The sequence below is a fragment of the Saimiri boliviensis genome, chromosome 8 (assembly GCF_048565385.1).
Source record: "Saimiri boliviensis isolate mSaiBol1 chromosome 8, mSaiBol1.pri, whole genome shotgun sequence".
NCBI lineage: Eukaryota > Metazoa > Chordata > Mammalia > Primates > Cebidae > Saimiri > Saimiri boliviensis.
The window spans coordinates 114,111,909-114,132,788 of NC_133456.1; the positions used below are offsets into that span (position 1 = coordinate 114,111,909).

Below are 20,880 nucleotides of genomic sequence, written 5' to 3' on the forward strand. Positions count from 1 at the left end.
ACCTGGCTTTAGGTGAAAAATACTTGAGCTAATTTTCTGGCTTGCTCAAGTCAGCCCAATGCTTAAACAAATATCCTGGACAGTTGCCGGGCATCCCCACAGAACAGGCTGAGTTTTCCAAGATGGCTCATTAATTCTTTCTGCCTCTAGAGGCATTCAGAGACAGGAACATTAAATGTGGAAAGACAAGCCCAATAGCACTGGTATCAGCTGCTTTTCTTGTAAAATACCATATTTTGATGTGACATTATTGAACCTTCACATTTAATGACCTCTGCAACACACCTCTATCAGGCAAAGCCATCTGTATTTGGGAAAATATGCCCACTCTTCTGTTTACTCTGCATACGTTGTCTTTACTTAAGGTTTAGGGAGAGATGTATCTAAGAGGCTGAGAGTTGCTGCCTTTCTTCCCTCCCACCTTGAGTACTAGTTCTATTCAAAATAACAAGTATTCTAACGTGTGCCAGGACAGCATCGCTTTTTAGCTTTGGAAATGCATAGCTGGTGTGAATTCACCCACTACCCTGGCTCCTAAGGCGGACACCCGTATTACCTCTGCCTCTGCTTCAGAAGGCTGCTGCCACCTATGGGCGTCTGTCTGCATCTGCGCAGATGTGATGTCTCCGAGTGGGGAAAGAGGAAGCCCTAACACACAGGGAGAATACAGGGCCCAGAAGAGGAGCGTGTGGAAGTCAGGGTACGAGCAGCACGAGAGCCATCCATCCTCCAAGAACTGCGTCCCAGCTCCTTCCTATAAACATTGGGGTGAAATAAGATGATCCACCTAAACAGAACCATGGTGGGGAAAGCAGAAACCTCAACAAAAAACATCACAACCCTGCATATCAGTGAGACTCCTGGGGCTCTGACCATACTGACTTTTCAAATGAGAACATTAAGACACCACCCTGTACTGGCCAGCATATTTCCTGTCTGTTTGTAAGTATATTCCACGATAATATTGCAACAAAGAAAATACAATTTTTTTTTTTTTTTGAGGGAATTTTGCTCTCATCACACGGGCTGGAGTACAATGGCATGGTCTCAAGTCACTGCAACCTCCACCTCCCAGGTTCAAGCGATTCTCCTACCTCAGCCTCCCCAAGTCGCTGGTATTACAGGTGCCCGCCACCACGCCCGGCTATTTTTCTATTTTTAGTAGAGACAGGGTTTCATCATGTGGCCAGGCTGATCTTGGACTCCTGACCTCAGATGATCTGCCTGCTTCAACTTCCCAAAGTGCTGGGATTAGAGGCATGAGCCACTGCACCAGCCCTGTAATTTTTGCATTATTTATTTTTTAAAAAATTCAGACAGAGACTTGCTCTGTCACCCAGTCTGGAACATAGCGGTACGATCTCGGCTTACTGTGACCTCTGCCTTCTGGGTTCAAGTGATTCTTGTGTCTCAGTCTCCTGAGTAGCTAGAATTACAGGCAAACAGTGGTGTCTAAATAATTTTTGTATTTTTAGTAGTGACAGGGTTTTGCTATAACTAGTGTCAAACTCCTGGCTTCAAGTGATTTGCCCATCTTGGCCTCCCAACTTGCTGGGATTACAGGCATGGGTTACTATGCCCAGTCTGAATTAGTCCTTAAAAAGTATTGGTTTCACTTGCTTATATCCTATAAATCCAAGAATCATGAACTCTATTAAGTGTTGGGGACTGTATAAAGCAAACAAGCCCACACTTTAACTCCAGGAACCTATTGTAAGATATCCTGGACAAGGAGTCCTCTAGCCTGTGTGATGGCTGGCTGGTTCGTCAGCTTCACTGGGCCACGGGTTGCCCAGATAGCTGGACAAACATTATTCTAGGTGTGTCTGTTTGGGGATGAAGTCAACATTTAAATCAATAGAGTAAAGCCAATTGCTCTTCCTAATATGGGTGGATCTCATCTAGTCCACTGAAGGCCTGAATAGAACACAAAGGTTTACCTTCCCCCTATTAAAGGAGTTCCTCCTGCTTGATAGCTTTCCAACTGGGATATCGGTTTTCTTCTAGCCTTCAGACTCAGACTGAAACACTGGCTCTCCCTGAGTCTCAAGCCTGCTGGACTTTGGGCCGGAACTAAACACTCAGCTCTCCTGTGTCTCCAAGCTGCCCACTCTCCCTGGTGATCTTGGGACTTCCCAGACTTCATAATCGTGTGAGCCAATTCTTTATCATAAATTTCTTCGTCTATATGCACACATCCTGTGAGCTCTGTTTCTCTGGCGAACCAGGATAACATGCTGTGTTAAAGCATTTTCAGGGATGCTCACGTGCTAAGTGAGTCCAAGGCCAAGCAGTTAGCTCCTAAGAGGACCAAGAGCTGGACTCAGAAATGTCGTCTTCTCCTGGCCTTCTCTGTATTCACCCCTCCCTCCTTCCACTCATCCCTTCATTCAGCAAGCATTTATGACCTAGAGCTAACAATCGAGCCACTTTACGATGTACTTACAGTAACCATTTTGCAACGACCTCCTTGCCTGCAAACCCAATCACGCTCAGCATTTCACAACACAGTCGTGCCCGCCTTCTCCAACAGCACCCCCTGCTGGTTTTCCTCCTACCTCATCAAGGGTCCTCTCAGTTCTTTGCTGGGTCTTCCTCAGGGGTGTGACATAAATGTCATGGGGTAACAGGCTGTGGTCTGGCCACCTGCTCTTCCCTACCTGTACCTTCCCATTAGGTGTACTCTTCCCATCTCTTGGCTTTAAATGCCTTCCGTATGTTGAGTCCCAGACTTGTATTTCTGACCCTAAACGTACCTCAATGCTGCATATGTGCATATTCAACTCTCTATTGGGTAGATATTGTCTAAGTGAGTTGAATTTAACACATTCCAAACAAAGCTCTTGATTTTCTTCGTTTATCCCCAGCTGTCCCCCAACCACTTTGGGCACGTGTCACCAGGACTCCCTGAGACTGTGTCATGGGCCTTAACCTTGGAAAAATAAACTTTCTAAATTGATTGAGATCTGTCCCAGATATTTCAGGTTTACATCCCCTACACTTCATCCATGTTGGCCTTTTGATACTCCACCAGGCTGAGCTCGCTCCTGCCCATCTGTTCCCTCTACTTAGAAAGGTCTTGTACTACCTCCTTTCACAGCTGCTGTCTCATCAGGCCTGGGTTCTGCTATCTTCTAAGACAGTTCTTGGAATCTGGCAGATACAGCTCCTGTAAAGGAACAAGGTTACAAAGTCACAAACCTGATGGACCAGGAAAATGTAGTTTCTTCCTCCTATGAAGCTGTTCTATGCATTTCTGCTTCCTAGAGAGGAGAGAAAATGAATATGCAACATTTATCTCATTTGGCACGATTCAAGGATTTAAACAAAGTCTACAGGTGTAATTGAGTCATCTGGGGCTACTTTCACATTACTTCCATTCTGTCCCTCCTATTTGTCCCTGAGATATTGCCTAGGACTTGAAAGAAGATGGAGTGGGGAATAAATCCCTTGCCCTCGTGTGGTCTGTGGGTGTGTGCTGGGTTTTGTCTTCTGAGTTGGCTCAAGTTCCATTCTGGGGTATCCTGACGGTATCTACTGTTGACATCTGCAGTTGGTGAAGTGATGAACTGTCATTTGTCCATTCAGGCAGAGCTGGTGGCCCTTCCCTGCTATGTGTATCTCTGTCAACTCTCACTTGCCATCCAGACTCCTCTCAACCTGCCTCTGTGCTCTTCACATTGCATTCAGGGCCTTGTTGAGACAAATATTGTGGCCTGCCATACATATCCAATCTCATCTAAATCCATCATCTGCCACACCTCTCTGAAGCCCTGCATGTCACAAGATTCACTGTTTCTGGCCACAGCCCAGGAGGGCACTTAACCCACCCATATAGCCTGTGACCAATCAGATTCTCTCTCTCTCTCTCTCTCTAACTCTTATCTCTCTCTCTCCTGTCTCCATCTCACTTCCCTCAATAAATTGAGCAAAGGGCACTGAAACAGGTCAGGATATTGAGCTGAAAGATCCTTAATCAGGACCAGTATCTTGGCAAGTTGAAGCCATATGCACACTTAAGTTACATGGGAGCAGAGAAATCCGAGTAGTAATAAGAATAATGGCTACTATTAATAATAAGAATGATGGCTACTATTTAGTGAATATTCATCATGACAGGTGCTATGTGAGGTGTTTAACATGTGTTGTTTAACTTTTATAACCCCAATCAAGATATGTGTGTGTCTGTCTATCTACTATTTTCTAAATGAACAATAAATAAATAGAATTACTGTGACCACCCAACAGATGAGGAACTAAGGGTTAAAAACGTTTTGAAACTTGTTTCCAAGGTCATGCGGTTAAGATACTACAATAAAAGCCCAGGCAGTGTAATCTCACAGCTATTTATTCTGTGGCTGGACTGCAGAGAGGGTGACGGAGCAAAATCTACAGGGTTGGAAACTGTATGGTCTCAGACAGAAGGATGGTGGCCAAAAAGACCAACAGACACATCAAGATTGACTAAGAGGTTAGCTGCTTAGCCCCAAGAGATCTTCAGTATTCCATGTCTGTGCATGTCCTTTTCCCCTCATGTCTGAATACATTCAATACTCCTACACTCTGCCTCCCTTTCCCATCTCCACACTTGCTTAAATAGCTCAAGAGAGTTTCTCTTCCTTGTAACCAGTAGCCCTTTGGAGAAAAGGCCCTTCAACTAGTCACCCTCTCCCTAGTATTCTGGCTCTTCTACTTTTCCTGTATACCAATCTTCACTTTCAGCCAACATGGTCTATTTACTGTGCCCTAATTACCTCTGGAAATTTCCCCATCTGAGGCTTGCTATGTTCTTTTCTACCATTCCCAGCTCTAGAGATTTACCTGCTATTCCTACTCTGCTGTCTCCACGAAGCAGGGGTGCTCTCCGCCCCCTCGACTCCAGAGCACCAGTGTTTTCAGCCCCCTGGAGCAGCGGTTTTACATCTATGATGTAACACTTTCTCTTTTTGTATTTGTTTTATTCCCCATGGGCTGCAGAGTCCTTGTTTGCACCCATGTGGTACTGTGTCCACTGCAGAAGCTCGGTCAGTATTTGTGGAATCTCAGGGACGGAGTGGTGCTTTAAGGTTTAAAGTCAGAGAAACGTACATGCTCAATTCAGCAAACCCCCATCAAGTGCCTGCTATGAGCCAGCAGGGACCGTGTTACTATAGCCATGAAAAGAAAGCAGTCTTTAATTACAGAGGAGACAAATAGAGACTCTGTGAGCTAGGATGAAGAGGGCTGACAGGGACATAGGTACAGAGGATCAGGCGACTGCAGGTGATGAGGATTAAATCTGCCCAAGAGAGTGGCATCCAGGAAGGTTTCCCAGAGGAGATCACATTTGCGCTAGCCTTAAAAATGGGACAGGTGTTCTCTAGGCTGAGATGTGGAGGAGCAGGGATGGACAAGACAGACCCAGAACAAAAATGAAGGTGCAGAAGCACATGATGTGTTTTAAAACAGTCAGAAAACCAGTGTGTGTGTGCATGTGGGTGCGTATGCATGATGTGTGTGTGCCTCTATGTGTGTAGTATGTGCATGTGTCTGTGTGTGTAGAAAGTTTCAGTGAAGAACAATATAGTGGGGAAAATGGGGAATTTGATCTGAAATGAGAAGGGGTCAAATTGTGGACAACATTGCATTTAATATTAAATACTTTAAACAATTTGGTGGGCAGAGGGAACTAAGTAAAGGCTTTCAATCAGCCAAGCAGTGTGCTCAAGCTTATATTTTAGAAAGTTGATTACGGATGCATGGTAGAGCATTTGAGAAGATGAGCAGTCTACCCACTGATAACCATCCGTCAAGTATTTACACTTGCATCTATCCCTACATCTTCATCCGTGTTCATATCCGTATGCATATCTATCTATGAATCTATGTATCTATCTAATAATATGCTCCAGTGTTTTTCAACTGGGGGCAACTTTGTCCCCCAGAGACATTTTACAATTATCTATCTGGAGACATTTTTGGTTATCACAACTTGGGATGCTACTAAATGTCCAACAACACACAAGACAGCCCCTGACAACAAGGAGTTATTTGGCCCCAAATTTCAATGGTGCCAAGACAGAAACCCTGACCTACCTGGATGTAGAAACCTGCTCAGACGTCAACTCTAACTGGATCTAAATCAACTGAGCAAACTCTTCAAAGTGAAACCAGTTCCCTTTCTTTTTCTGTCTCTTTCAAGATCCTCAAAGCTTAAGTAGGTCAAAAGCAGCATGAATGTAGTTCAGTTTTGTTTTTATGGTGCTGAGTTTAAGCCAAGAGTGGCCTGGTATTTGTCTTCTTGTTTGACGTAAACATTCATTCTTAGGGCATTGAGTCTGTAGAGCTGGTTTTATAAATGGATGGGTTTCTAGATGTGTTAATAATTGCGAACTTTTAGAGACTACTCACCATTTCCATACACTTTCTTATTATCTCCATTTTCCAGTGGAGAAAGCCGAAGCAGAGACTGATTTACTTAAGAGACTCGCGGTCAGCTGGCAGATTTAGTAATTGATGGAGCTGGACCTGAAATGTAGGTCAATTCAACCACCAAGTCTGACTCCTAACCATTGTGCTGTGTTGATCTTTAGTGCACTGTACTAGTTTCATTATAATTTCCTCCTATGGTGTTGGTCTGATGAGCCTAATCCTTTTTGACTTGAAAACGCAAGGGTGGCTGAAAGGGGGAGAGGTGTTCACAGCTGTGCTGCGTCAGGCAGAACCTCTTGCAAGTAAAATGAAAACAGTTTTGCAACAACCGCAGGAAAAAGAGATTATAAACAGATAAAAGTGTCTGGATCACTTGAGTATACTGATTTATGACTAGCACTATGTCCCTTTGAGAAAGAATACTATACGATGATTCATATTTGGCATAAAAGATGTTTCCTCTAGCTGAGGAAACTGGCAGGTTCTCTCCTGTCTTCTCATATGAATATTTAAGAGCCCTGCATCATCATTCATTAGGTTTTCTGAAAATTATAGGTGTGAGCCTCTTGTCCAGAATGCTGGCTTTCTAAGTAGGCTTTATTGGATCATCTATAACTTACATACTTAAAAATTAATTGGATTTTTAGGCCGCTTGAGGATTTCAGAGCCACTGCTGAGAAGCACTGCTCTCTGTGATGCAATGCACTTGCTGCTGGGCAAGGTTTGTTCCCTGTAACTGTCGGTATTGAAGGTCTTTCCCGGAGGCTGATGTGGGATGTACCTCCCCTCTTGCTACAGGCACAAAATCAAGCTGAATTCTACTAGTTTAACTAGTTCCCTACTCTGGAGCATAACCCCAGAACTGGGCATGCCATAAAGAAAGAGATGAGCTGGGCGTGGTGGCTCATGCCTGTAATCCCAGCACTTTGGGAGGCCAAGGCAGATGGATCACCTGAGATCAGGAGTTTGAGACCAGCCTGGCCAACATGGTGAAACCTTGACTCTACTAAAAATACAAAATGAGCCAGGTGTAGTGGCATGTGTCTGTAATGTAAAGTATTAAAATCAGCCTGGGTTTGTCTTCTTGGGGACCATCAGAAATAGTCACATTTTGTCTTTGAAGGAGAGGGAATGACCCCAGGAACTGATCCCCTGGGAACTCAGGCCATGTTTGCAAACAATATTGACTAGACCTCTAGGCAGCTTACTTGGGAGGCTGAGGCAGGAGAATTACTTGAACCCGGGAGGCAGAGGTTGCCGTGAGCCAAAATTGCACCACTGCACTCTAGCCTGGGCGACAAGAGTAAGACTCTGTCTCAAAAAAACAAAAAATAAAAATAAAGAAAAGGAATGAAATGTAGCCATGATGAGTATCAGGGTGGGGGGAAAAGAATGATTTCCTCACCCATTGCAAAGATCATGGCTGAGACTCCTATAACAAAAAACAGATTAACAAGGGAAAAGCAGACACATTTATTTAATTCAAGTTTTATGTGACACTTTATATGGAGCTTTCAGGAATGAGGATGCGGAGAAACAGCACTGTGTAAATGTTACGCTAAGTCTGAAGAAGAAGTGGATCCTTGTGGAGAAATGTGATTGGACCAAGGGGGTGGAATCTACCGGAAATAAACTGGAGGGAACTTAGCAAGGCCCATCTGTTCAGATTCCATCCTGTGTTCCTGTGTCCCACAGGGCACCTCTTGAGTGAGGACTCATTCCAGGCCTATTTCAGGGAAGGTCAGCTAGATTATCAGGCCTGCTTCAGGGGACACGGCATGAGGGAAATTCTCTCCAATTTTTGTGGTCAGCTTTTGCAATTTTCCCAAGGTGCGTAATTTGGGGTACCATGTCCTGAACCCCACTGTCAGCCAGAAGAGAGGGACTCCTGGGTGGAAAGTATTAAAAGAAGCCTGGGTGTGTCTTCTTGGGGACCACTGGAAACAGTCACATTTTGTCTTTTTTTTTTTTTTTTTTTTTGAGACGGAGTTTCGCTCTTGTTACCCAGGCTGGAGTGCAATGGCGCGATCTCGGCTCACCGCAACCTCCGCCTCCTGGGTTCAGGCAATTCTCCTGCCTTAGCCTCCTGAGTAGCTGGGATTACAGGCACGCACCACCATGCCCAGCTAATATTTTGTATTTTTAGTAGAGACGGGGTTTCACTATATTGACCAGGATGGTCTCGATCTCTTGACCTTGTGATCCACCCGCCTCGGCCTCCCAAACATTTTGTCTTTGAAGGAGAGAGAACAAGCCCAGGAACGGATCTCCCAGGAACTCAGGCCATCTTTGTGAGTGATACTGACTGGACCACTAAGCAGAAATGGAACTGTGACAAGGGTTGAAATAAAGCTGTGTGTTTGTGTATGGGGATGTTGGAAGGAGCTGGAGAGGTTGATGGAATCTGAAGAAAAGATTAAAACAAGGAACTGAAAAACAAATGAGATTCCTATTAAATGAGATTCTTATTAAATGAAGACTATACAAGTGAGACACATCAATTTCTCTTTCCCTTAAAAAGAGAGAGAGAGAGAGAGAGAGAGAGAGAGAGGCAAAACGTAACCTCCCCATCCCAGCAAAAGGAAAGAGACACCCCTGTAATCCAAGGAAAACCAGTTTACCTTATTGCTATTTCATGGAAGCAGCCTGATCCACCAGGGAGGGACCAAAGAAAGGCTTTGATTTAAAATTAATGGCTGAGGTCGCCTCTTAAAAGCCTGTCATTTACATGAACAAAGGAGCAATTGCTTCCTGACAGCAGTGATGGGAAAATGGAAACATTGGCATTGATGTTTTACCCACAAACCTCCACTCATCTACTTATTCCATTTTATCCCTTGACCTGTCTTTTTAATCATTTCACCTCCTTTCTGCAAAGAATTACTGCCGTCTCTAACACAGGCAGTGACCTTACTGCCTGGGGATTTCAAGGACCCCTTTGACAAGGGGAGGTCACTTACGATTGTCCATTCATCCTTTCAGGGATAAATCACATGGGTTCTTCCCCATTGCATGTGGACTCATAGGGGAATGGAGATGTAGGGAAAAGGTTGGGTCTGGGTCTCTCACTGTCCAGAGGAGGGTTACCTGCAGTTCCCACTGGACCACTTGAAGGACATTGTCCAGGAAGCCAGTGGTCCAGCTATCACTGTACTTAGGTGCAAGCATAATTGTCATGTCATCTAAAGACTGAGTGCTGTCCTGAACATACCAAAGACCATCCTGGCTACAGAACACACCATCACTACAGAGTATTCCTTTGTGTTGCTTTGTTTGAGGGGAGAGGGGATGTTCTTGTGGCCCCATTTGCCCCAAAGTGAGTCTGTAACTTCTGTCTGACTCTCTTGGAACTCCCTTAACCCACAGAAGTCTGTGTGTCTCCCCAGAACCAGAAAACTACACCACCAATTGACACCTTCCTGGTCTGAAATATTCAAAAAGAAATTCTCTCTTTCTCTGGCCCTTCTCCCTGGATTTTGTTTACTCTGATTTTCTTTCAAGATGTGTATGGTGATGCTTCAGAAGCAATATAGTGCAATGGCTAAGAGTGTGATCTAGACAGATGAGACATATGACATAGACCCTTCAGTCCGGCTTCACACTGGCCAGACTGAAGGGTCTATGTCATATCCCACACTTGCAAGTGTTGGGGAGAGAAGACTTCTCACCCATCACAAGGTTTGTGGCTGAGACCCTGATATCATCTGGAGGTTTGTCCCCTCCACATATCATATCGAATTATTGATATTGAATATCATATTGAAATATGGGGGCCTGGTAGGAGGTGTTTGGGTCATGAGGGTGGATCATTCATGAATGGCTTTGTGCCCTCTTCACAGTAACGAATAAGCTCTTATTCTATTAGTTTATGTAGAGCTGGTTGTTTAAAAGAGTCTGGCACCTTGTCCCCTCTCTCTTGCACCCTCTCTTAACGTGTGATGTGCTGGCTTCCCCTTGGCCTTCTGCCATGAGTGAAAGCTAACTGAGGCCTCACCAGAGGCAGACGCTGGCACCAGGCTTCTTGTACATCCTGCAGAACTTGAGCCAATTAAATCTCCTTTCTTTATAAATTATTCAGTCACAGGTATTCCTTTGCAGCAACACAAAATAGACTAATACAAACCCCTATAAAAAAAGACAGACTAAGGAGTGAAAAGCATGCTACTGTATGTAATATAAGTTTCATGTAATACCAGAGCCTTCCAGAACAAAGATGCAAAGAAGCAGGAGAACCACGTATATTTTATGCTAAGTCTGATGAAGAAGTGAATAGTTATAGGGAAACATGATTGAACAAAAGGAGTGTGATCAAATGGTAACAAACTGGGGGGACTTAGTAAGGCCAGTTTGTTCAGATTCTCCTAGGTGCCTCTGTGTGACATTCCTTCCTTCTGGTTATAGGGAAAAGCATCTGTCCATAAGGAACTTTAGGAGAGAAGGGAGGGAGAAGGTCGAGACTGACCTTCTTTGGATACATGACCTGCTGTTGGAAAGTAGGGCAAGGAGAAGGTCAGAGAGACCTTCCTGCTTCTGCTTTCTCAAATACCAAGGTATAGTATTTTGGGGTAACATGTCCTGAACCCCCTCAATAGTTGCGTCTTTGAGACAATGTAAGCTCTGGTTTCCTTATCTGTAAACTGGGAGTAATAATTTTAACATACCAGTGTTTCAGGACTATATTAGTCAATGGAATCAGCACAGGGCCTGTGATATAAAAAATACTTGATAAATATTACCTTTATCAGTAGTATTATTGCTTCTTAATATTGTTATTAACACACATGCTCTATGTAATTCAAGTCAGACCAGTTACCAATGCCATTCTACATTGCAAAACGCCTAATCGCCAGTGCCTTTCACAAGGAAAATACTTACTGAAGACCCTTAACATGGGTGAGAAGGAAAGAAGAGCAGGACAGGAAGAACTTGGTAAACACTTCTGGCAAAGCAGGAACTTGCAAGACAAAGAATCTGTCAACCATTGTGACTCCTCCACACTCTATGAAGGCCTACCTGGAGCATTCCTGGAGGCCTAGTGAAGGCCTCCTAATAGGAGAGAGACCCTGATGCTTAAAGGATGGAGGGGCTAGGAGGTTGAAGTGGGTAGAGTCAGGGGTGAGCTGAAAACCTGGAGAGACAGGTAGGGCAGGACCAGGCTGAACTCTTAGTTATATTACTTACTTTGGTTTTTATTCTAAGAACAAGAGAGCCAACCAAGTGTTTTAAGCAAGCACATTTTAAGACCAAATTTGCATTTTGAAAAGACAACCCTTTTTCTTACTTTTGAGAAAGACGCTTGATCTGTTGTGCAGTGGTACAATCCTGAATCACTGCAACCTCCACCTCCCAGGCTCAAGCTATCCTCCCACCACCACTTCCCAAGTAGCTGGGACCACAAGGTCCCACAAGGGGCTTGCCACCATGCCAGGGTAATTTTTGTATTTTTTGTAGAGACAGGGTTTCGCCATATTGCCCAGGCTGGTCTCCTAACAGCTGTCTTCAAGTGACCTACCCTTGGATCCCAAAGTGCTGGGATAACAGGTGTGAACTGCCACATCTGGCCTGACAAGACTACTCTGAATCTTAAGCATAGATTGGATGGGACCAGAGTAAAAGAAGGTGACAGATGAATTGGAAGATTATTGTAGCAGTCTAGGCAAGAAATGTACTAGCTGAGAGTATGGTTGGGGTGGAGAAAATGGAAAGAGATGGACATACTTGGGAAGTAATTTGGGAAAAAAATTAAGAGGATATATTTATGAATTAGTAGAGAAAGAGGTCGAAGAAGAGAGTGGCATCAACTGTGACTCCTAATTGTAACCAAAGAGATTCAGTGGTTGGTGGAACATTTGAGTTACTTTTGAGATTTAAAAAATAATTCACTAGACCACTAGGTATGCAAATCTGGAGCTCAAAGGAAAGATTGGGCTGAATTTGGAAGTGATGAGATGGTAATAAAAATGTTTTCAAAGTTGGGGAAAAGTATAACAGTAGCTAAAAAGAATGAGACATTTAAAAAGTTTAAGATCAAAAGTTCTGGAGCACATACAAGGTAAATGAAAATAAAAAGAACAATGGAATATGCAGGAGGAAGAAGAAATAATTATAAAGGTATTCTATCCATTTGTCTATTTTTAACCAATTTTGTATCTTTCATATTTCTAAAAATTACTCAAAATAACGTAATATTTCAGAATGAAACATAAAAGCAGTAGTAATTAATTTTTGAAATGTTTAATATTAGTAACAGAAGATTATAGTATATTGAGGTACCTGCAACGTGTGGGTCTGTCAGGATGGTTGAAATGAACAAACGCCTTGAACAGGGCCAAATCTAGCCTAGCATCTGACTTTGTAAATAAGACTTTACTGGAAAACAGATACGCTCGTTTATTTACATATTGTCTATGACTGCTTTCCACTACAATGGCAGAGTTGAACAGAGATTGTGTGGCCTGCAAAACCTAAAATATTTACTCTCTGCCTCCACTTTGGCATAAAGATTATTTTAAGGTGCAGACAATGAGAACAAGCAGACACAAAAAAAGCCCTCTGCCTTGCCCCTATCTGCCTGAAAGCAGGACGTAAATTTCCCTTTGAGATGGTGTCCACACTCCTCTTTCCCATACCAGGAAGAAGAGAATGGATCTGATTACTGGAGATAGCACTGAGATAACAATACATAAACAAAACCTTAATAAACAATTTGGAGCTTACATCAATTTCCCCCCCCCCACATTAACCTTCCCACAGATTACCCTGGAAGCTCAAAACCCCCGTTCTTTTGTAATGGCCACTTCTGCGCAAATGTACAACCCTTTGTTAAAGGGGTGTATAAACCTCCAGGTCTGACTGCCTCTTTGGGGCTTCACCTGATTTCTGTGAGGACTTCCATTTGCACAAAAATAACCCTTTTTCTCCTGTGAATCTGTCCTTCACAAGTTTACTTTTTAGAACCCCATTTACTGAACCTAAGAGAGTGGAGAAAAACCTTTTCCCTCCTCAGCACTAATAAGCATGTAACATGCAAGTTAAGTGCAAAAAAAAAAAAAAAAAATAGATGTGAGATCAGGAGGGAAAATCCAGAGTTGGAATCAGAGGCATGGAGGGGAACTGACATCAGCCTGTCTTTCTTTGTCCAAATCATATCCCTACCATGCCCTTATTCATTTCTTCATTGAGAAAATCACTTTTTTCCAAATTTTTCTGATATTGCTTTGAAAACACAAAAATCACTTTCTGGGAATCTTGGGTTTTTATATTTACAGATATTCACTTAATTTCCACAAGTATGACACTTTCCCCAAGGAAGGGGTCATGCTTGTTGGGCAAGATTGTAATGCAGGGCTTTGCAGATTTTCTATTGTCCTGATTTCTTATTAGCTTGAAATAACTTTATTTCTTTTTTCTTTGGAATATCTCTTCCTTTCTGGTTTCCTCATTGTAATCCATAAGATAAAGACAAGTTCTTACCCAGTAGAGTCCTGTGAGAAAAGAGATTTAGAGTAATGTGTGACCCGTGCAAGATTCTCTCTGAATTGGAGTTTGGTAAATGGAGAGCTTGAATAAGACATTTCTGATTTTCTTGTTAGCTTTTCTCTTTACTATTCTACCCAGAGCATATTTTTTAGATGTATTGTAATATTAATTGAGTACCTACAGTAAACCTTGCATTTTACATAATTTGTGTAAATTATTCCTCACTATAACCTTGTAAATGTACCTCATTGACCCATTTTATACAAGAGCAGTGAGATTTACAGAAGTGAATTTCCCACATTCATAGAACTGGAATTTGAACTTGGGTCTCTTTGAATTACAAAGGTTGCCCTCTTGCCAATATATCCTCCTGTCATGTTCTTGGGTAAGATGTGTTTTTCTGCTAGTTAATTCCATATCAACATTCGAACATATAGCCAAGGACACAAAGAGAGTTTGTTATTTTTAGGATTTCCAGTGGAGTTCTTTGTAAAAGCACTGTTGTTTTACATTTATTTTTTACATCTATCTAGATTTTTACATGTTGATTTTACAAATATGTGACCAATCTCTTTGCTGCTATCTCTGATCTGATTTTCTTGTAGCTGAGCCCTATATCTTAGAGTCTTCTCTTTTCAACACTAAAGCAAAAATATTAAGAGTTTTCCCAACATAATCCTTAATTAGCTGAGGTAGCTACTGTTGAAACTGCTTACTGTCCACCTTTACCCATAATGAAATTGGGAAAAGCATTTCCTTTGCAAGGAGATCCATAAATTATGCAGAAATATATTGCTAAGTTACTTTTTTAGTAGTTTTAAAAATTATAATAACATTGTCTAACAATAATATGTTGGTAACAATGATTTGCACAATGCACAACTTTGCAAAATGTAGGGAGATGTTCTTTAATTATGAGAATAGGTGAGTATGATGAATTCATTACTGCCTCATCTTTTTGACTGTCCTATATTTAAAACACTGTAGCTTATGATGTAGAATATTAAAAATCTATTATGAATACATGATTGATACATATAGAAAAACTCCTCTAACAGCTGTGTGCTGTTTTATTGTTATGATTGTCTTTCTAGTGTGACATTAATAAAATTGATGCCATAATACAGCTCCTCAAATTGGTTGTTACTGGTAATGAGGGAATAATTTGAAAGTAAATAGTCTCTGGCAAAACTAAAGATGGCTATTTATTTGAGACTTGATTAATTAATAATTGTTCATTAACTAATGCTAAATGCCTCATGTGTTGTCTTTGCCTCTTGGCCAAAACATACTGGTGTTTTATTTTGGTGCCAATTCTAATGTTAATTATTGCTCTGGGAGCTGGAATTTGACTGAGAAACAAAAGATTGCTAGCAACTTGCTTTCCTGAAGTCAATGGAGGCAGAAAAAAACAACAAACCTTCAGACCCTTGGGTCTTTATGCCCAAAATTTGCAGCCCCACGGGTAAGGTTTGGAAAGCTGCAGGAAAACCCCACAAGACAACCGTTCACAGCTGAAACTTTGGGGACTATTTTTGCAAACTGAGTCCTAAATCAACCGAGGTCATTTTAATTGAATGCACTACCAGCCTGCTTCAATGAGGAATTTCAACAGTGTACAGTTAATGCCCCATTAACTGGCTTTGTTGTGGTTTAACATTTTGACTACTGGGACCTAATTACACCTTAGGTCTTAGCAGTTCTAAACAAAGAGTGACATTTTCAAATGATTTGGGAAAATGCATTAATTTCCTTAGCTTTTTTATTGTTTGTGGGCAGGACCGAGGAAGACTGCATCTCTATGAAAGAGCACACAGATCCTTCCAATTTGTTGCTTGACAGTTCACCAAAGTTTAGACATTTGCATGGTTGATGGTACATGATAGAATGCCTGGAATTTTTTTCCAGGGTGCAAAGTTTATATGATTTGTTTTAAATTTCATTACAATAGGCAGTGTTTACATTTGGCAAGAATTTTTTAAGGCTGAACATGAACAATTTCTGCACACAACAGGAGGCAGCCAAATGCCCAGGAAGACAGGAGAGGGTCCCTCAGTGAAACCCCACCTTCAAGCCAAAAAACAGCCTGAAGGCCGGAAGACCAGATCACCGCTCCTGGATGAAACCCACTACCCAGAGTGACAACTTTTGCTCCTGTTTGTCCCTGCTTTCTCGATTGATTCTTTCTAAATAATGCCTTTTAACCAATTGAATGTTGCCTTTTCCAATACTATCTACGGCCTGCCCCGGCCCTATTCTGAGCCCATAAAAGCCCAGACTCAGCCACACTGAGGGGACTTCCCTGCCTTCAGGTAGGCGGACTAGCCCCATGTCTCTTCTCCCTTATTCTGAGCCCATAAAAGGCCTCGACTTAGCCACACTGGGGGGACTTTCTTGCCTTCAGGAAGGGGGGCCATCCCCATGTCTCCTCTCCATGGAAGGCTGTTTCATCCCTCAGTAAAACTCCCTGCCTCGCTCACTCTTCAATTGTCAGTGTATCCTCATTCTTCTTAGATGCTGGACAAGAGCTCAGTACCTACCAAGTACAGGTACCTAGAGAAAGGCTGCCACACTGGCCTTTTGCCCTCACTGGTAGAGAGCAGCCACCCCACACAACGGGGCCAGGGGCCAGCTGAGCTGCTAACATGCTGCTGTCCATCAGGCTGCGGATGGTGGACCTAAAAGAGCTAATTAGCACACAAACACCCCCTCTTGGGCTTCAGGGTCACAGGCACCCTCTCAAGGTGGCACGCCTGGTCTGGCCACAGGCCCCACATGGAGCTTGTTCCTGTGTAGGTGCTTGGAGCGGCCAGCCAGACCCTGCACTCACTGGCTCACGGGCTCCCTCCTGCAAGGGGCTGAACGCAGCAGGCCAAGTAGATGGGATACCCCTGCGGTGAGTCCAGCAAAGGGGCTGAGAAAAATCCTGTGTCACTTCTGCAATGTATAAAGCTCTAAATTTAATGAATATCGTTCTTACACATGTCATTTAAAAACTGACACTAAGCACTTTGTGGCCACTTTAGTGAGTTCTCTGGCATTCTTTTGATGGAGTGACTTTCTAGTTAAGATGGAATGATACTTCCCTAATATGGGAAGGAAACACAAGGAGCATTTGTTTAATTCTTTGACCCAGGTTAATTGAACAGTGACTTGTCTGTGCTATTCTGAAAGGTTTCCAGGAACGAGTACTTCATCTCTTGGTAGCCCGTTTCGGTGCTGAATCAGAAAGTTCCTTCCCAATGTCTTATTTGAGTTCTTGCTGCACCAAAAGCTTTGCCTTCTGTGGATATCGAGAATGGTTGGAAAACAGTCTATTTATAATAATATTTCAGATTATTAATCATAGCTATTAAATTTCTCTTCAACTTTCTTCCCACCAAGCTAATTAACCCAATTCTTTTAACCTTTTCTTCCAAGACCTCACGTGGCTGTTAGCAGCCATGCGTCATTTACATAACAATTCTCAGTTCTAGTACTCAAATTACTTCAAGGATACTCGCTGGGTATTTGGCCATGAGGCACTGGAAAGGTCTCAATGAATTCCAACAAGAGTGTTCATTGCAGTGAATTTATAAATCCTGTTATCCACCAGGTGCTGAGCTCTGCCAAGGCCCATCTTATACCAGCTGAAGGTGTCAGGCTCTTATATTTTATGGTAGACAGTTCTTCCTTTCGCGGAGTTTAAAGTATTGTGGAGGAGTGTATGTCTCCAGGAAATGAAATCATTTCAGCCCAAATTTACTTGACTGTCATCATTGATGTTGGTTGCTGTCCCTACAGCAGCTTCCTTTCAAAGTTGATTTATCAAGAAGAGTGCGTAGGCTGAGAAAATGGACAAAATAATCCACATCAGGAGGGCCTGAAGTAGTAGGAAGTCAGATGGCAATGAAGGAACCCAAAAGGAGCTCTCCACCCAGGTCTGATGTCTGTCCACCACAGACTGAAAGGCCAGGCCTCTGTCACACCCCAGTGCTTACCTTAATAATGTTCCACACAGCACCTGGCCTCTCAGGCTACTCTTTATTTTTACCTTTTAAGAACCATAATTACTACAACAACATATACTTCTATTTTTGTCTTTACAAAAACATTATGCATGCATTTGAAATAAATGGAAACATGCAAATAAACCAAAGAAAGAGAAGGAAAAACCTCATCACAGTCCTATCATCTAGGTAAAACTACCGATCATAACTTCCAGCATTTCCTTGCCTTTTTATTGTATTTGTGCAGAAGTAAGATTGTATGATACAGTTTTATAAATGAGTCTTTTAAACATTTAGTCAGATGCCACACATGGATTTTGATATCAACAAATATAATTTCTCTTCCTTTTTAGTGACTGCGTGGCACTTTATTGCATGAGTATAATTCACTTAACCAAGCTTATTTTCAATAGTTTCAATGATAAACACATTTAGACAAACCCTCTCATAGCTAAGCCTTCGTACATTTTAATTGTTTACTTAGAATTTAGTCCCAGGAAGGAATGAAAAAAATGATTCAACAATACATCCATTGTTAAAGATTTGGCTAAGTGTTGCAGCCTTCTCCAATAGAAGGTTTTCATTCATTCATTTTCTACCTGCTCTGTATGAAAGTGTCCTGCCCTCAGGTCCTTACATCTTAATTTTTTTGCCAGGGTGATAGTTTCAAAATGATACACTATTTTTGTTTTTTAAAATCAATTTGGTGAAGGTATTATTTACATACAGTATAAAAAAAATACACTCACTTGACAAGTATGTTTCACAATTGTTAACAAATGTACACACAATTTAACCACAAGCCAACAAAACTACAGGATATTTTTGTCTTTCTAAAAACTTACGTCACGTCCTTTTGTCCTAGTCCCAGACAATCACTAATTTGTTTGCTGTCACTGTAGAGGCCTTTTGATAATTCTGTAGTTTCATATATACGGAGTCATACAGCATGTACTCTTTCTAGTCTGTATTCCTTTACTCTGCATAACATTTTGAGACACATCCATGTTGAGGTCCTCAGTAGTTTGTTTCTTTTTATTACTGGATAATATTGCATTCCACAGATAAACACAATTTGTTTACCACTCATTTGTGAATGGACATTTAGGTTGTTTTGAGTTTTAGCCTTGACAATAAGTTGCAATGAACATCTGTATACAAGTGGGTTCTTTGTGGACAATATGTTTTTATTTCCCTTAGATAAATACTTAGGAATTACTGAATTGTGTAGTAAATCCATGTTTAATTTCATAATAAGATGCCAAAGTTGTAACGGTTTATGCAACCAGAGCAATCTCTGAGCCGTCCAGTCGTTCTATAGCTTTGCCAACACTTACTATCATCAGCCTTTTAAGTTGTAGCCCTTCCAGTGGGTGTATAGTAGCATCTCAATGTGATTCAAATTTGCATTTGCTGATGGCTAATGATATTGGGCATCTTTTCTTGCACTTGTTGGCCATTCACATGTCTTCTTTCATGGAGTGTCAGTTCAAATCTTGCCCACTTTTTAATTGGATGATCACTGAGTTGGTTGAACCCTTGATACACAGTGGATGCAAATCCCTTGTCAGATGTATATTGCTAATACAAAAATTAGCTGGGCGTGGTGGCAGGTGCCTATAGTCCCAGCTATTCAGGAGGCTGAGGCAGGAGAATCACTTGAACCCAGGAGGTAGAGGTTGCAGTGAGCCAAGATTGTGCCACTGCACTCCAGTCTGGCAACAGAGCTAGACTCTGTCTCAAAAAAAAAGAAAGAAAGGAAAAGAAAAAAAGAAAGAAAAGGAAAGAAAAAAGAAAACATGTCCTTTGAAGCAAGAGAATGGGAGAAGAGAGTGTGATTAGAGGTGCTGGGGTTAGTGAGAAGTTGCGAGCAGTGAAGGTGAGAATGTGAAGATTCAAGTTTGTCCAGATGGTGGGAAAGGCTACACTTTGAGAGATACTTCTGAGGCTGAATGAGCAGAACTTAAATCCCCACTAAGGTAAGGCCTACAGAGAAATCAAATATTTTCCCTAGTACACCCAATCTCTAAGCCTTCAAAAAAGACCTCATTTTAATTTGAGGTTGCTGTTTAGAGAAGGCTGGGTGTGATGGCTCATGCCTGTAGTCCCAGCACTTTGGAAGGCTGAGGTGGGAAGATTGTTTAAGGTCAGGAGATCAAAGTCAGCCTGGGCAACATAGCGAGACCCCATCTACACACACAAAAAAGATAAACTCAGACTCTCTTGGGACCCAAGTGTCCCAAGGCACTATATTTCCTTCTTACCTGTGAAATATATAATGAGTTCCAAAGTCTGTTGAGCTTAGTAACGTAACGAGATTCACATCTGACCTTTTAGGACTTTACAGTCTCATGAAAAATTTAAAAAAAGAAATCTTACATTTTTCTCATAATATTTTGTAGCCAAGAAAATCCTTCCTTTCTGCAGTAATGATCTCTCCTAGGTGCTTAGTCCTCATGGACTTGAGACCCAGTTTCAGTGTGGTCTGAAAACATTCTTCTCTCACAGCCTCAGCCTTCCCTGCCCGTACCTAGCACATTGGCTTCATAATCGAAGGCTTTAATTTATTCACCGCATAATGTCTTTGCCCTCCTGCCATCTGTAATTTATGCCTAATACACTCTGCTGCCTGGCATTATTTAATTCTGCTTCAAAAAATGACAAGAGTTCTGTGAACCAGTTCGTAGGAATCATCCCATTAAAAATATTGTTATGCATAACAGTGTTTAAGAAAAATTCCCAGCAGTGAATTTCAGTTTTGTAAGATAAGGCTCGTTTTAGCACCACCCTGCTGGTGGTTGCAGTTATTATTAATATTATAAAGTAAAGATAACAGGAGCCCTAGGGAAAGAATGACCTCCCAAGAGAATGCTAGAGATTCTAATCCAGATTTGAATTACCCATCTGGGCAAACAAAACGAAGCAGCAACTTAAATGTGTCAGGGTAGAACCCGAACAGAATCTCTGAAGTTCCCAGGCAACAATTGACCTCTCTTTCCTT

The 20,880-nt window shown here is 42.0% G+C and overlaps 1 long non-coding RNA gene across 1 annotated transcript in view; it reads right to left on the bottom strand.

Moving 5' to 3' along the window:
• Positions 1 to 670: 670 nt before the first annotated feature.
• The window catches only part of LOC141585461 (uncharacterized), a 102,285-nt gene continuing 82,075 nt past the window's right edge, over positions 671 to 20,880 (bottom strand). Inside the window, exons 6-7 of the long non-coding RNA XR_012518981.1 lie at positions 3,089 to 3,169; positions 671 to 754 (exon numbers count right to left, since the gene is read on the bottom strand). This is a non-coding gene — a long non-coding RNA (uncharacterized LOC141585461). The remainder of the gene's footprint in view (positions 755 to 3,088; positions 3,170 to 20,880) is intronic.